The following is a 14,881-nucleotide window of genomic DNA, read 5'->3' as shown; positions in this document are numbered from 1 at the left end:
GACTTAAAGACTCACATTCTGTTCCCTGCCAGGTTGTGAATATACCCAGTGATTCACTATATAAACTGAGATCCCAGTAACATATCAGAACTGCATCCCCATTTAGGGCAATCTTGTATCTGCTAACACGTCCAGCCTGAAATTGTACATCATTCTTCAGCTCAAACACAAGTCCTCTAGTATAGACTCTTATAGAATGTGATAAGGAGAACAATAGCATTACTCAGACTGTTGAACCATGAATGCAACTAGAAGAAAACCAAAACTTTAACAAAACTATATAAACTTCTTTAAAAGGACATTAAAACTATGGTCCTAAAGATGTTCCTTAAAGTGAGCTCAATGAGAGATAAAACTAAATCAAGGAAAATATGAAATATGTTATAACAGAAGTCAGAGAGACGAAGAATTTTGTAGCTGAACACAAAATTTCAATAAAATACTGGCATAAAGAGACATCTGGAGAACCAGGGAGAGAAAAACCATTGTAACAGCATAAGTGAAGATACTGTAATAAAGTTAGAATAACATTAAGAGAAGTATCAGTCATGCCATCAGAGTGTCAGAAGGTAAAGAGAGAAAGGAATACAATTCTCATTTTAAGAAATAATAACTAAGAAATCCTATATTGTAAAGGTTAACAGTAATACCTAGAAAACTCTAAGTTTTCTTTTTTTTATTTTTAAAAAGGAAACACTGACAAAAACCATAGGATAAGAGGAGTACAACGCCACAGGATTCCCACCACCAGAACTCAGTAACTCTGACGTTTTCTAAGCAAAGCAAACACAAAAGGATGCTTATCAATAAACATAATATAAAATGAAAAAAAATCATGAAGAGACATTTTAAAAGGAACAACAGAAGAGCAAAGTTACATAATAAGGGCCACCGTGAAACTATCAATTATTTTCTCAGCAGAAACTCAAAAGACAAGATATGATTGTCAGATACTTTTAAATTGTCCCCTGTTCAAAATTTAGAATGGAAAACATCTTTACCAAAGAATATTATATCGAGGCAAGTTTAAAGAATGATGAGAAAATGGTGGACTGAGAAGCTGCTAGTGGCTTGAGCTCTGACCACATCTTCTGGAAACAATAGGATTTTCTGCCTTTAGTAGGCCAATCAATAAGGGGTCCTAGTGGCGACACCAAGGAGGTGACTATAACATAATTTGGGTTAAAAAATAGAGTAGAAAAAAAGGGGAATTTTTTTTTCTTTTAAAATTATTAAGCACACCTTCTCCCCCTCCCCCTCCCATAACCAGTCACTGGCTCCCCTGCTGAGCTTTCATTACAAAGATTCCTGTCCCACCAGGGAGTATCATTCATTCTAAGTTTATACCCTTCTGAAACTTTTGGCCTTTTTTCTTTCTAAGTATCCAACCCCCCCACCTCACCCCACATAGCTAATTAAATAATTAAAAATAAATAAATAAACTCTTTCCTTTCACCGCTCTTTTATGACTGTTCTTTTTCTTATCTTTCTCTTTTTTCTCTCTCTTCCTTTTTTTTTCTTTTTCTCATTCTTTTCATCCTTTCTTCCCTAATCCTACAACTTCCAAAGCCACAGGTCCCATCCCCCACATCACCAAACAGTGTGCTTTTTTGAATTCACTGATACACATTTGGGAATTATTTTGGGGAAGAATTCTGACTCAGAGTAGACTCTCGCTGTGAGTATCTCTGCCCAACTTCCCTTCCTCCTTTAGCTGCCCCTAGATTATACAGTGGATAGTAGATTTGCATAACTGTCTATTTCAGCTATCCTTGTCTAGTCCTGAGGGGTTTTTTTTGTTTGTTTGTTTTTTCTCTTTCTTAACAATCAGCTGCCTCTGCTCATGAGGTTTGAGGTAATCTGGGACAGGGTTTCTTTTTTTTTTTTTACCCTGCTCTATTTTATTATTAATATTATATAAAGGCATATATCTTCCCCCATTTAGGTTGATCAAAATTAACTCTTAGAGGATCTTTCATTGCTAGGGTAGTGGGCATCTTATCTATTATGGGAGGAACTTGTCTCGTTACTCCTACCTCCTCTACAGACTCTCCCCTCCCTCCTCCTCCTCGCTAATTAAAAAAATTAAATTAAATTAAATTAAAAATAAAGTAATAAAAAAACCCTTTCCTTTCACTGCTCTTTAATTATAGCTCTTTTTCTTATCTTTTCTCTTTTCTCTCTCTTGTCTCTTTTTTCTTTTTTTTTTCTTTTTTTTTTATCTTGTCATAAACTTCAACCTTCTTCTTTGCCTTTCTGAATTTGTGGATTATTTTGGGGAAGAAATCTGACTCAGAGTGGACTCTCTATGTGTGTATCTCTGCTCTGTTTCCCTTTCCCATCTTGTTATCCCTAGAATATACAGTGGATAGTAGATTTCCATAACTGTCTATCCTTGCTATCCCTTCTTTCCTTTCTCTTTCTTATTCACTGGGATTTGGTTACTATTTTTTCATGGAGTGGAGACATTGTTTGGCTAACTGGTAGTGATTAAACTGCTTCAATCCTTGCTTCAGTTGTTACTGTAATTCCTGAGGTTGGTGAGTGCAATTGTCATAAAGGTATTTAGTACAGTGTTGCTGGTACTCAAGACACAAGAACTGAGGAACAACAGAGCATAAAAAAAGAAACACATAAATCAAAAATATGGGTAGATCAAAAACAAATAAAACTGCTACACTAATGAATGAAGACAACAGCCCAGAAAAACTACAAAACAGCCAGAACTAACCATAGATAAGAAAAGTATGCAAGCAATAATAAACTTATTAATCACAGAAATGAAAAAAACATTGGAAGAAAGGAATGGCAATATTAGGAAAACAAAAGTTGAGACCCCGAAGGAAAATACTGATTATCTTGAGGCAATTAGAGAACTGAAAGCTGAAATAGCTGTAATGAAGAAAGAAGCTGAGGCAAGGGAAAGCAGACTAACAGAAGGAGAAAACAGGATTAGTCAGAGAGAGATGAGTTAGAGAAAACTAAGAAAAAGGTGAAAGAGCATAAAAAGAGATTGAGAGACACTGAAAATAACAACAGAGACATATGGGATGATCTCAAAAGAAGTAACATTCGTATAATCGGCCTGCCAGAGGAAGAAAGAAAAGAAGGGGAAGCAAACATTCTAGAGGAAATAATACAAGAAAACTTCCCAGACCTGAATAACAGAAAGGACATCAAAATTCAAGAGGCCCAGAGAGGACCAAACAGAATCAACCCAGACCTGAAGACACCAAGACACATCATAGTCACAATGAGAAGGAGTAAGGATAAAGAAAGGATCCTAAAGGCTGCAAGAGAGAAACAAAATGTCACATACAAGGGAAAACCCATAAGATTATCTGCAGACTTCTCCACTCAAACTCTAAAAGCGAGAAGAAAATGCCAAGATGTCTATCGAGCCCTGAATTAAAAAGGGTTTCAACCAAGGAAAATATATCCTGCTAGACTGTCATTCAAACTAGATGGAGGGATCAAAACCTTCTTAGACAAACAACAGTTAAAGGAGGCAACCATTACCAAACTGGCCTTGAAAGAGGTTCTAAAAGACCTCTTATAAACAAGAACATCACTATAATACTTGCAATATATCAGAGCAAACAACAAAAAAATTTTTTTTGAACAATGGCACTACAATACATTAAATCTATAATGTCAATAAATGTCAATGGCTTAAACTCACCCACCAAAAGGCACAGAGTGGGGGGATAGATCAGAAAACATAACCCAACCATACACAGCTTGCAAGAGTCCCATCTGTCACAACAAGATAAACACTGACTTAAAGTGAAAGGATGGAAAACTATCATAAAGGCTAACAGACCACAAAAAAGGGCAGGAACAGCCATTTCATCTCAGACATGAGCGATTTTAAATTAAATAAAGTAATAAAAGATATGCAAGTACATTACATAATGATTAGAGGATCAATCAGCCAAGAAGACTTAACAATTATTAACATCTATGCACCCAGTCAGGGACCATCTAAATATGTCAAGCACCTGAAAGAATTTCAAAAATACATCAATAGAAATACAATAATAGTGGGAAACTTCAATACCCCACTCTCACACGTAGACAGATCAACAAAGCAGAGAACCAACAAAGATACAAGAGAATTGAATGAAGAGATTGAAAGGCTAGAACTCTTGGAAATTTTCAGAGTCCTTCACCCCAAAAAACAGGGAATACACCTTCTTTTCAAATCCACATAACACATACTGAAGGATAGACCACATGTTATGCCAAATATACAGCATCAATAAATTCAAGAACATCAAAATCATCCCAACTATCTTCTCAGACCACAGTGGAGTAAAACTAACATTTAACAACAAACAGAAAATTATTAAAAGTCACAGAATTTGGAGACTAAACAACATACTCCTTACGAACCACTGGGTCAGAGATTCACTCAAGTAGAAAATTCAAATGTGCCTGGAAACAAATGAAAATGAAGACACAACCTATCAAAATATTTGGGACACAACTAATGCAGTACTGAGAGGGAAACTTGTAGCCATACAATAACATATTAAACCCCAAGAAGAAGCTCAAATGAACAACCTTACTGCACACCTCAAGGACTTAGAGGAAGAGGAACAATGGAACCCTAAAGCAACCAGAAGGACAGAAATCACTAATGTTAGAGTAGAAATAAACAACATCGAAAATAGAAGAACCATACATATGATCAATGAAGCCAAATGTTGGTTTTTTGAAAGATTAAACAAAATTGACAAACCCTAGCCAGACTCACCAAACAAAAAGAGAGAAGACTCAAATTAACAGAATTGTAAACGATGGAACAGATATCACAACTGACACCACAGAAATCCAGAGAATCCTGCGAAACTTCTATAAAGAACTATATGCCACCAAGCTAGAGAATCTGGAAGAAATGGAACAATTCCTAGAAGCATATGCCCTTCCAAAACTGAACCAAGAAGAACTACAAAACCTAAATGTACCAATCACAGACAAAGAAACTGAAACCGTTATTAAGAATCTCCCCAACAACAAAAGTCCTGGACCAGATGGCTTCACAAACGAATTCTACAAAACTTTCAGGAAACAGTTAGTACCCATACTTCTTAAATTATTCCATAAGATTGAAGAAACAGGAATACTCCCTTCCACCTTCTATGAAGCCAATATCACCCTGATACCAAAAGCTGATAGGGACAGAACAAAAAAGGAAAACTACAGACCAATATCTCTGATGAACATAGATGCCAAAATATTAAAGATCTTGGCCAACCGGATACAACAACATATCCAAAAGATTGTTCATCACAACCAAGTGGGATTCATACCAGGAATGCAAGGCTAGTTTAACATCCATAAGTCAATCAATGTCATTCACAACACCAATAAAAGCAAAGCCAAAAACCACATGATTATCTCAATAGATGCAGAGAAAGCCTTTAACAAAATCCAACACCCATTCATGCTCCAAACTCTACAAAAAAAGGGAATAGATGGTAAATTCCTCAAGATAGTGGAGTCTATATATAGCAAACCTACAGCCAACATCATACTCAATGGACAGACCTGAAAGCATTCCCCCTCAGATCAGGGACTAGACAGGGCTGTCCACTGTCACCATTACTCTTCAAGATAGTATTGGAAGTTCTTGCCATAGCAATCAGGCAAGAGAAAGAAATCAAAGGAATACTGATTGGAAGGGAAGAAGTCAAGCTCTCACTATTTCCAGATGATATGATAGTATACATAGAAAAACCTAAAGAATCCAGCAGAAAACTACTGGAAGTTATTAGGCAATATAGCAAGGTATCAGGCTACAAAATCAATGTACAAAAATCAGTGGCATTTCTTTATGCAAACACTAAATCTGAAGAAGAAGACATCCAGAAATCACTCCCCGTTACTGTTTCAGCAAAATCAATCAAATACCTGGGAATAAAGTTGACCAAAGAAGTGAAAGACTTGTATGCTGAAAACTATGAGATGCTACTCAAGGAAATAGAAACTGATACCAAGAAATGGAAAGATATCCCATGCTCATGGATTGGAAGAATAAATATCATCAAAATGAATATTCTCCCCAGAGCCATATACAAATTTAATGCAATACCCATCAAAGTTCCACCAAGCTTCATTAAGAGAATAGAACAAACACTGTAATCATTTATCTGGAACCTTAAAACACCTAGAATTGCCAAAACCATCTTGAGGAAAAGAAACAGAAATGGAGGCATCACGTTCCCAGACCTTAAACTATATTTATTATAAAGCCATCATCATCAAAACAGCATGGTACTGGAACAAAAATAGACATACAGACTAGTGGAACAGAATTGAAAGCCCAAAAATAAGTCCCCACACCTATGGACATCTAATCTTTGATAAGGGGGCCTAAAGGATAAAGTGGAAAAAGGAGGCTCTCTTCAATAAATGGTGCTGGAAATACTGGGTTGTAACATGCAGAAGAATGAAATTGAACCACTTTATCTCACTAGAAACAAAAATCAACTCCAATTGGATCAAAGACCTGGATTTCAGACCAGAAACAATCAAATACTTAGAGGAAAACATTGGTAAAACAGTTTCCACCTACACCTCAAGGACATCTTTGATGAATCAAATCCAATTTCAAGGAAGACTAAAGCAGAAACAAACCAATGGGACTACATCAAATTGAAAAGCCTCTGCACATCGAAAGAAACTATCACACAAAGACACCGCTCAAAGAATGAGAGATCTTCACATGCCATACATCAGATAAGAAACTAATCACCAAAATATATAAAGAGCTCAGCAAACTTAGCACCAAAAAAGCAAATGATCCCATCCAAAAATGGGCAGAGGATATGAACAAAACATTCACTATAGAAGAGATCCAAAAGTCTAACAAACATATGAAAAACTGTTCTAGGTCACTGATTGTCAGAGAAATGCAAATTAAGACAACACTAAGATACCACCTCACTCCTGTAAGAATGGCATACATCAAAAGGGACAACAGCAACAAATGTTGGAGAGCTTGTGGGGACAGAGGAACCCTTTTACACTGCTGGTGGGAATGTAAATTGGTACAGCCTCTGTGGAGAGCAGTCTGGAAAACTCTCAGAAGGCTATACATGGACCTTCCATATCATCCAGTAATTCCTCCTCTGGGGTTATACCTCAAGGACTCCATAACACCCAAACAGAAAGAGGTGTGTAATCCTATGTTCACAGAAGCACAATTCATAATAGCTAAAACATGGAAGCAACCCTGGGTGCCCAACAACAGATGAGTGGTTGAGAAAGCTGTGGTATATATACACAATGGAATACTATGCAGCTATCAAGAACAATGAACCCACCTTCTCTGACCCATCTTGGACAGAGCTAGAATGAATTATGTTAAGTGAGCTAAGTCAGAAAGATAAAGATGAGTATGGGATGATCCCATTAATCAACAGAAGTTGAGTAAGAAGATCTGAAAGGGAAACTAAAAGCAGGACCTGACCAAATTGTAAGTAGGGCACCAAAGTAAAAACCCTGTGGTGAGGGGTAGACATGCAGCTTCCTGGGCCAGTGAAGGGTGGGAGTGAGTGGGAGGAATGGGTCACAGTCTTTTGGTAGTGGGAATGGTGTTTATGCACATTCCTAATAAGATGTAATCCTATAACTCACTAGTTAATTAATATGAGAGGAGGAAAAATTAATTGTATGTCCTGAAGTTTTTCAAAACACAAACTTAATCTTTTTTTAATATAGGCTGTGTAATTGATATGCAGACTCTCTCAAATGCCTAGACCAAGTAGATCAGAAGAAACCAATAGCACAGCTATATACAAGATACTGGGTACTGTACAGCAAACCCTAACAAAAGGACTTTTCAAAGTTAACCCAATTACCAAATAATGTTTTGATAACATTAACTATCGATTGTCTTTTTGAACCCTAAGACAGCAGGAACCTCACATCTCCACTATAGTGCCTCTACTTCCCCCAGTCCTGGAACCCTTGAATAGGGCCCACTTTCCCGTATACCTCTCCCAATCCATATCAAATAATATTGCATCTGCCGATCACAGATCACAACCTAACCAACACAATGATTGCCACCTCAACATGCTTCACTTCAGACTGTGTCCAGAGACTTCACGTGTGGAATGACAACCCTTCAGCTTCATTACTCGCGTAAGACCTTTCCTTTCATAGTATACTCTAATTCCATCTCAGGTGGTTCACTTTCTAACTAGTCCCAAAACCTAGATATACACTAGTTTCTGTGAGAGAGAGCATATGTTCACACGTATCCATAAACTACTGCAAAATATATACCTGAAAGCAGAAGTACACTAGAGTTTTTACAGTGATTACCTCCCTAACACTTCTTCTCCATTATTCCAAGCTTTGGGTCCATGATTGCTCAACAATTTGTTTGGCTTCATATGTTAACTCTTTTTTCAGTCACCAGGTTCCAGATGTCATCAGGGTGCCGGCCAGGCTTCCTGGACTGAAGACCCCACCAATGTGTCCTGGAGCTCAGCTTCCCCAGAGACCCACCCTACTAGGGAAAAAGAGAGGCAGACTGGGAGTATGGACTGACCAGTCAACACCCATGTTCAGCGGGAAAGCAATTACAGAAGCCAGACCTTCTATCTTCTGCAACCCATAATGACCCTGGGTCCATGCTCCCAGAGGGATAGAGAATGGGAAAGCTATCAGGGGAAGGGGTAGGATATGGAGATTGGGTGGTGGGAATTGTGTGGAGTTGTACTGCTCCTACCCTATGGTTTTGTTAATTAATCCTTTCTTAAGTAAAAAAGAAAAAAAGAAAAAAAAAGAATGGATGAAGAGTTTCTAAGGCAAAAAATCTATAGTTAATTTTAAAAGTTCGGTAACAAGGAATGTTTCATCTACCAACAGGAATAGCATGGTTACATGAATAACATTCCCCAGATTCCCATTTAGCAATACAACCCCCACTATTTCATTCATCATTTTTCATGGACCTGTATTCTCCCCACCCACCCACCCACCCCAGAGTCTTTTACTTTGGTGTAATACTCCAATTCCATTTTAGGTTCGACTTGTGTTTTCTTTTCTAATCTTGTTTTTCAACTTCGGCCTGAGAGTGAGATCATCCCATATTCATCCTTCTGTTTCTGACTTATTTCACTCAACATGATTTTTTCAAGGTCCATCCAAGATCGGCTGAAAACGGTGAAGTCACCATTTTTTACAGCTGAGTAGTATTCCATTGTGTATATATACCACAACTTGCTCAGCCACTCATCTGTTGTTGGACACCTGGGTTGCTTCCAGGTTTTGGCTATTACAAATTGTGCTGCCAAGAACATATGTGTACACAGATCTTTTTGGATGGATGTGTTGGGTTCCTTAGGATATATCCCCAGGAGGGGAATTGCAGGGTCATAGGGTAGGTCCATTTCTAGCCTTCTGAGAGTTCTCCAGACTGTTCTCCACAGAGGTTGGACCAATTGACATTCCCACCAGCAGTGCAGGAGGGTTCCTTTGACCCCACATCCTCTCCAGAATTTGCTGCTGTTACCTTTTCTGATGTGTGACATTCTCACAGGAGTGAAGTGATATCTCATTGTTGTCTTGATTTGCATTTCTCTGACAATCAGAGACTTGGAGCATTTTTTCATGTGTTTCTCAACCTTTTGGATCTCTTCTGTGGTGAATATTCTGTCCAATTCCTCCCCCCATTTTTGGACGGGGTTATTTGTTGTCTTGTTGTTGAGTCTGGTAAGCTCTTTATATATGTTGGTTATTAAACTCTTATCTGATGTATGGCATGTAAAGATCTTCTCCCATTCTGTGAGGGGTCTCTTGATTTGGGTAGTGGTTTCTTTTGCTGTGAAGAAGCTTTTTAATTTGATGTAGTCCCATAGGTTTATACTTGCCTTAGTCTTCCTTGTAATTGGATTCGTTTCATTGAAAATGTCTTTAAAATTTATGCGGAAAAAAGTTCTTCCAATATTTTCCTCTAAGTATCTGATAGTTTCTGGTCTAACATCCAAGTCCTTGATCCACTTGGAATTTACTTTTGTATTTGGTGAAATACAGTGATTCAGCTTCATTCTTCTGCATGTTTCAACCCATTGTTTCCAACACCATTTGTTGAAGAGACTCTGCTTTCCCCATGTAATAGTCTGGGCCCCTTTGTCAAAGATTAGATGTCCATAGGTATGGGGCCTCATTTCTGGGCTCTCAATTCTATTCCACTGGTCAGTGTGTCTGTTCATGTTCCAGTACCAAGCAGTTTTGATGACAATGGCCCTATAATATAGTTTGAGATCTGGCAGTGTGATGCCTCCGGTTCTGTTCTTTTTTCTCAAGATTGTTTTGGCAATTCTAGGTCTTTTCTGGTTCCAGATAAACATTTGTAGCATTTGTTCTATTCTCCTAAAAAATGTGCTTGGGATCTTGATGGGGATAGCATTAAATTTGTAGATGGCTCTGGGTAATATATTCATTTTGATGATGTTAATTCTTCCAACCCATGAGCATGGAATATCTCTCCACTTCTTTGTGTCTTTTTCAATTTCTTTGAGTAGTGACTCATAATTTTCAGTATACAAGTCTTTCACTTCTTTGGTTAGGTTTATTCCTAGAAAAAAAAAAAAAAAGGAAGAAGAAGTAGAAACGCAAAGCAGAAATTGACTGAGTTTGGAGTATGGCACCAAAGTAAGAAAGCAGAAGTATACTAGAGTTTGCAGTGAGTACCTCCCTAATACTTCCTCTCCACTCTTCCAAGCTTTGGGTCCATGATTGCTCAACAATTTGTTTGGCTTTGTATGTTAACTCTCTTTTCAGTCACCAGGTTCCAGGTGTCATCAGGATGCCAGCCAGACTTCCCTGGATTGAAGACACCACCAATGTGTCCTGGAGCTCAGCTTCCCCAGAGACCCATCCTACTAGGGAAAGAGAGAGGCAGACTGGGAGTGTGGACCGACCAGTCAACGCCCATGTTCAGCGAGGAAGCAATTACAGAAGCCAGACCTTCTACCTTCTGCAACCCTCAATGACCCTGGGTCCATGCTCCCAGAGGGATAGAGAATGGGAAAGCTATCGGGGGAGGGGGTGGGATATGGAGATTGGGCGGTGGGAATTGTGTGGAGTTGTACCCCTCCTACCCTATGGTTTTGTTAATTAATCCTTTCTTAAATAAAAAAAAAAAAAAGGAATAGCATGGTTATGGGGAGTGTGGGGAAAATATTAGTAAGATATATTCATAAATCGCAGGCAAGGTTATTTTAGTTTTTAAAAAATATTTATTTATTTATTGGATAGAGACAGTCAGAAATTGAGAGGGAAGGGGGCATTAGAGAAGGCAAGAGATAGAGGTGCCTGCAAACAGGCTTCACCACTCGCAAAGCTTTCCATATGCAGGTAGGGACCAGGAGCTATAGCCAGAGTCTTTGTGTGTTGCAACATGTGTGTTCAACCAGGTGTGCCACCGCCCAGCCCCCAGACAAGTTTATTATTTGCTTATTGCTGGCTGATTGAAGTCTGTAACTGTTTGTATAATATATTATACAATACTTCTGTGAATAGCTAATGAGATCACAGAGATGGCTTACCAGGTATATGTGCACCATGCCACACACATTGTCCAGTTTTTGTTGTTTTGCATCCAGGGTTATCCCTGGAATAGATCCTTGCACTATGAATTTACTGTTTCTGTTGTCTTTTTTTTTTTTTTTTTTTGATAGGACAGAGAGAAATTGAGAGGGTGAAGAAAGATTCAGAGGGAAAAAAATAAAAACAACAGACATCAGTAGACCCACTTCACTGCTTGTGAGGCAACCCTTCTCCAGTTGGGGAGATGGAGGCTCAAACCAGAATCTTTGTGTGAGTCATTACTCTTTGCTATTGTGTGTGCTTAAAGTGGGGATTATGCCACTTCCATCACCATCTAAGCCCCTTTCCCCAGCCTCTCAGCACATGGGGACACTCTAATGCTGTGGTCTCTCTCTGCATTACTTATACAGAGTGATGCTCTAGTTTTTTCTTTCTCCCTCATGAATAAATAAGTTCTAAGTTAGGACATCTCTAAAAACAAATTCTGCTACCTCTACCATTAAATATGATCCTGCCATCACTCAATCCATTGCTTTTAAATATAATGAATTTTATGTTTTTATGATGCTGTGTAACTTTCTTGTTCCTTCTGAAAGCGAAGTCCATCAAATTATTTGTCCTTTCCCTCTTTTAACTGTTATACAAGTTTTAGTGTAATTTCCATAAAAGCAAAAATAAATACATATTGAATTACCTAAGAATATCTAGCTAGCCCTGGCTGGCTCCCCACCTGCAGGGGAGTCTCTTCACAAGCAGTGAAGCAGGCCTGTAGGTGTCTGTCTTTCACTACTCCTCTCTGTCTTCCATTCCTCTCTCCATTTCTCTCTGTCCTATCCAACAATGGCAACAACAGTAATAACTATAACAATAAAAAACAAAGGTGAGGGGATGGGATATGGAGATCGGGTTATGGGAATTTTGCGGAATTGTACCCCTCTTATTCTATGGTTTTGTTAATGTCTCCTTAAATAAATAAATAAAAAACAAAGACAACAAAAGGGAAAATAAATAAATAAATAAATATTTTTAAAAGTGTTATTAAAAAAATAATCTCTAGTTGCATGCTGGACTAATAAAGACCTCTGATGGAATTGTTCATTGCTCTCAACTCAGTTAAATGATACTTTTGAACTTTCTTGTTGTAATTATTTCTTTCTTACACTATTATTCTGCAAGAGATTTGTCTTTTATTTTTTGCTTTACAGAGAGACAAACTTCCTTTGAAGAGCTCTTATTTCTCTTAAAAGCACTTCTTCTCTTTAGCCTATTTGAATCAACCAGCCTCTAGAGAAAGCTATGTAATCCCAACTTTATCCTTTACCTCCCTTCAGGAACCAATTGTTCCTATCTTTCAGCAGTTTCTAAAACTCTTATGTTGTGGCTGAATTCATGTGTCAGCAAAAAATCATGCTCTGAACAAGTCTTTGGGTCTTTTGTTAAATCTCTCTGGAGAATAAAATTAAAGATAGAGGCTCTGTGAGCTAACTCCTAGAGATTTGTGGTAACATTTTTAACTGGCATAAAATAGTTAACTACCAGCATTACACTTGGTAATTTTTATGTTTTGAAGTTCATTTTATTATTTTTTAAATAATTTGATAGAGACAGTCAGAAATTGAGAAGAAAGGGAGAAGTAGAGAGGAAAAGAAACAGACAGACACCTTCAGAACTGTTTCATCACTTTGAAGCTTTCCCTTTAAGGTGGGGACTGGGGACTTGAACCTGGGTCTTTGTGCACTGTAGTGTGTGCAGTCAACCAGGTGCACCACCGCCGGCCCCTCGGTAATTTTTTAAGTAGTAACTGTCACTTAACTGTTAAAAATTAAGCTACATACTCTTCCTAATTTTCTTCCTGATAATAACTTCTAACTATTTTTTTATGTTTACCAATTTCACATTGAACCTAAAAGTTAAACCTAAGGGTATTCCTAAAAATTATAAAAACATTGCAAATGCATACTGATCAATGGAATATGGACTTAGGGTGGCCAACTATTAGTGATCGAATATGATTCTATTTATGCTAATTTGTTAAAATTTTATTTTAGAAATCTACTTTAATAATGTGAATTTCTTATATAATCCTTCAAAATATAATGCAGTCTAGATTTCAGTTTTAACAAATATCATAGACATGAAGTTCCTGTATTAAAGCTCTGTGTTGTAATTTCTGATACGTATATTAATAGTTACAAAGCAGGCTGGGGAGAAAACATAATTGTTATACAAAAAAATTTCAAAGTTAACCCAATTACCAAATAATGTGATGATAACAGTAACTATCCATTGTCTTCTTCAACTCTAAAACAGCAGGAACCTCACATTTCCACTATAGAGCCTAAACTTCCCCCAGTCCTGGGACCCTAGGGTAGGGCCCATTTTCCCATATGCTTCTCCCAATTCTTATCAAATAATATTGTATCCGCTGATTGCAACCTAATCAACGCAATGAGTGCCACCCCAGCATGCTTCACTTCAGACTGTGTCCAGAAACTTCAGGTGTGGAATGACAACCCTTTAGCTTCATCACTCAGGTGAGACCTTTCTTTTCATAATATTCTCTAATTCCATCCCAGGTGGTTCACTTCCTAACAAAGTCACAAAACCTAGATATAGACCAGGTTCCAGGAGACAGAGCATATGTTCACACATATCTATAAACTTGGGCAAATATATACCTGAAAGCAGTAGTATACTAGAGTTTGCAGTGAGTACCCCCCAACACTTCATCTCCACTATTCCAACCTTTGGTCCATGATTCTTCACCAATTTGTTTGGCTTTGTATGTTAACTCTCTTTTCAGTCATCAGGTTCCAGATGCCGTGAGGATGCTGGCCAGGCTTCCCTGGACTGAAGACCCCACCGATGTGTCCTGGAGCTCAGCTTCCCCAGAGACTCACCCTACTAGGGAAAGAGAGAGGCAGACTGAGAGCATGGATCTACCAGTCAATGCCCATGTTCAGCGGGGAAGCAATTACAGAAGCCAGACCTCCCATCTTCTGCAAACTCACAAGGACCCTGGGTCCATGCTCCCAGAGGGATAGAGAATGGGAAAGCTATTGGGGAGGGGATACGATATGGAGATTGGGTGGCGGGAATTGTGTGGAGTTGTACACCCCCACCCTATGATTTTGTTAATGTCTCCTTTCTTAAATAAATAAAAATACAAAAATAATAAAAATTTAAAAAATCATGCGTTGAGTCTCTGTGGTCTTAGGTCAGCCCCCAACACTACCAAAGACAGAGTTCAGCAGTATTCTGGAAAAAAAAAATAGGAAGAAGAAAAAAATACAAAGCAACCAAGTAAATG

This window comes from Erinaceus europaeus, chromosome 14, assembly GCF_950295315.1.
Source record: "Erinaceus europaeus chromosome 14, mEriEur2.1, whole genome shotgun sequence".
Taxonomy (NCBI): domain Eukaryota; kingdom Metazoa; phylum Chordata; class Mammalia; order Eulipotyphla; family Erinaceidae; genus Erinaceus; species Erinaceus europaeus.
Note: the sequence above shows the minus strand (reverse complement) of the source record.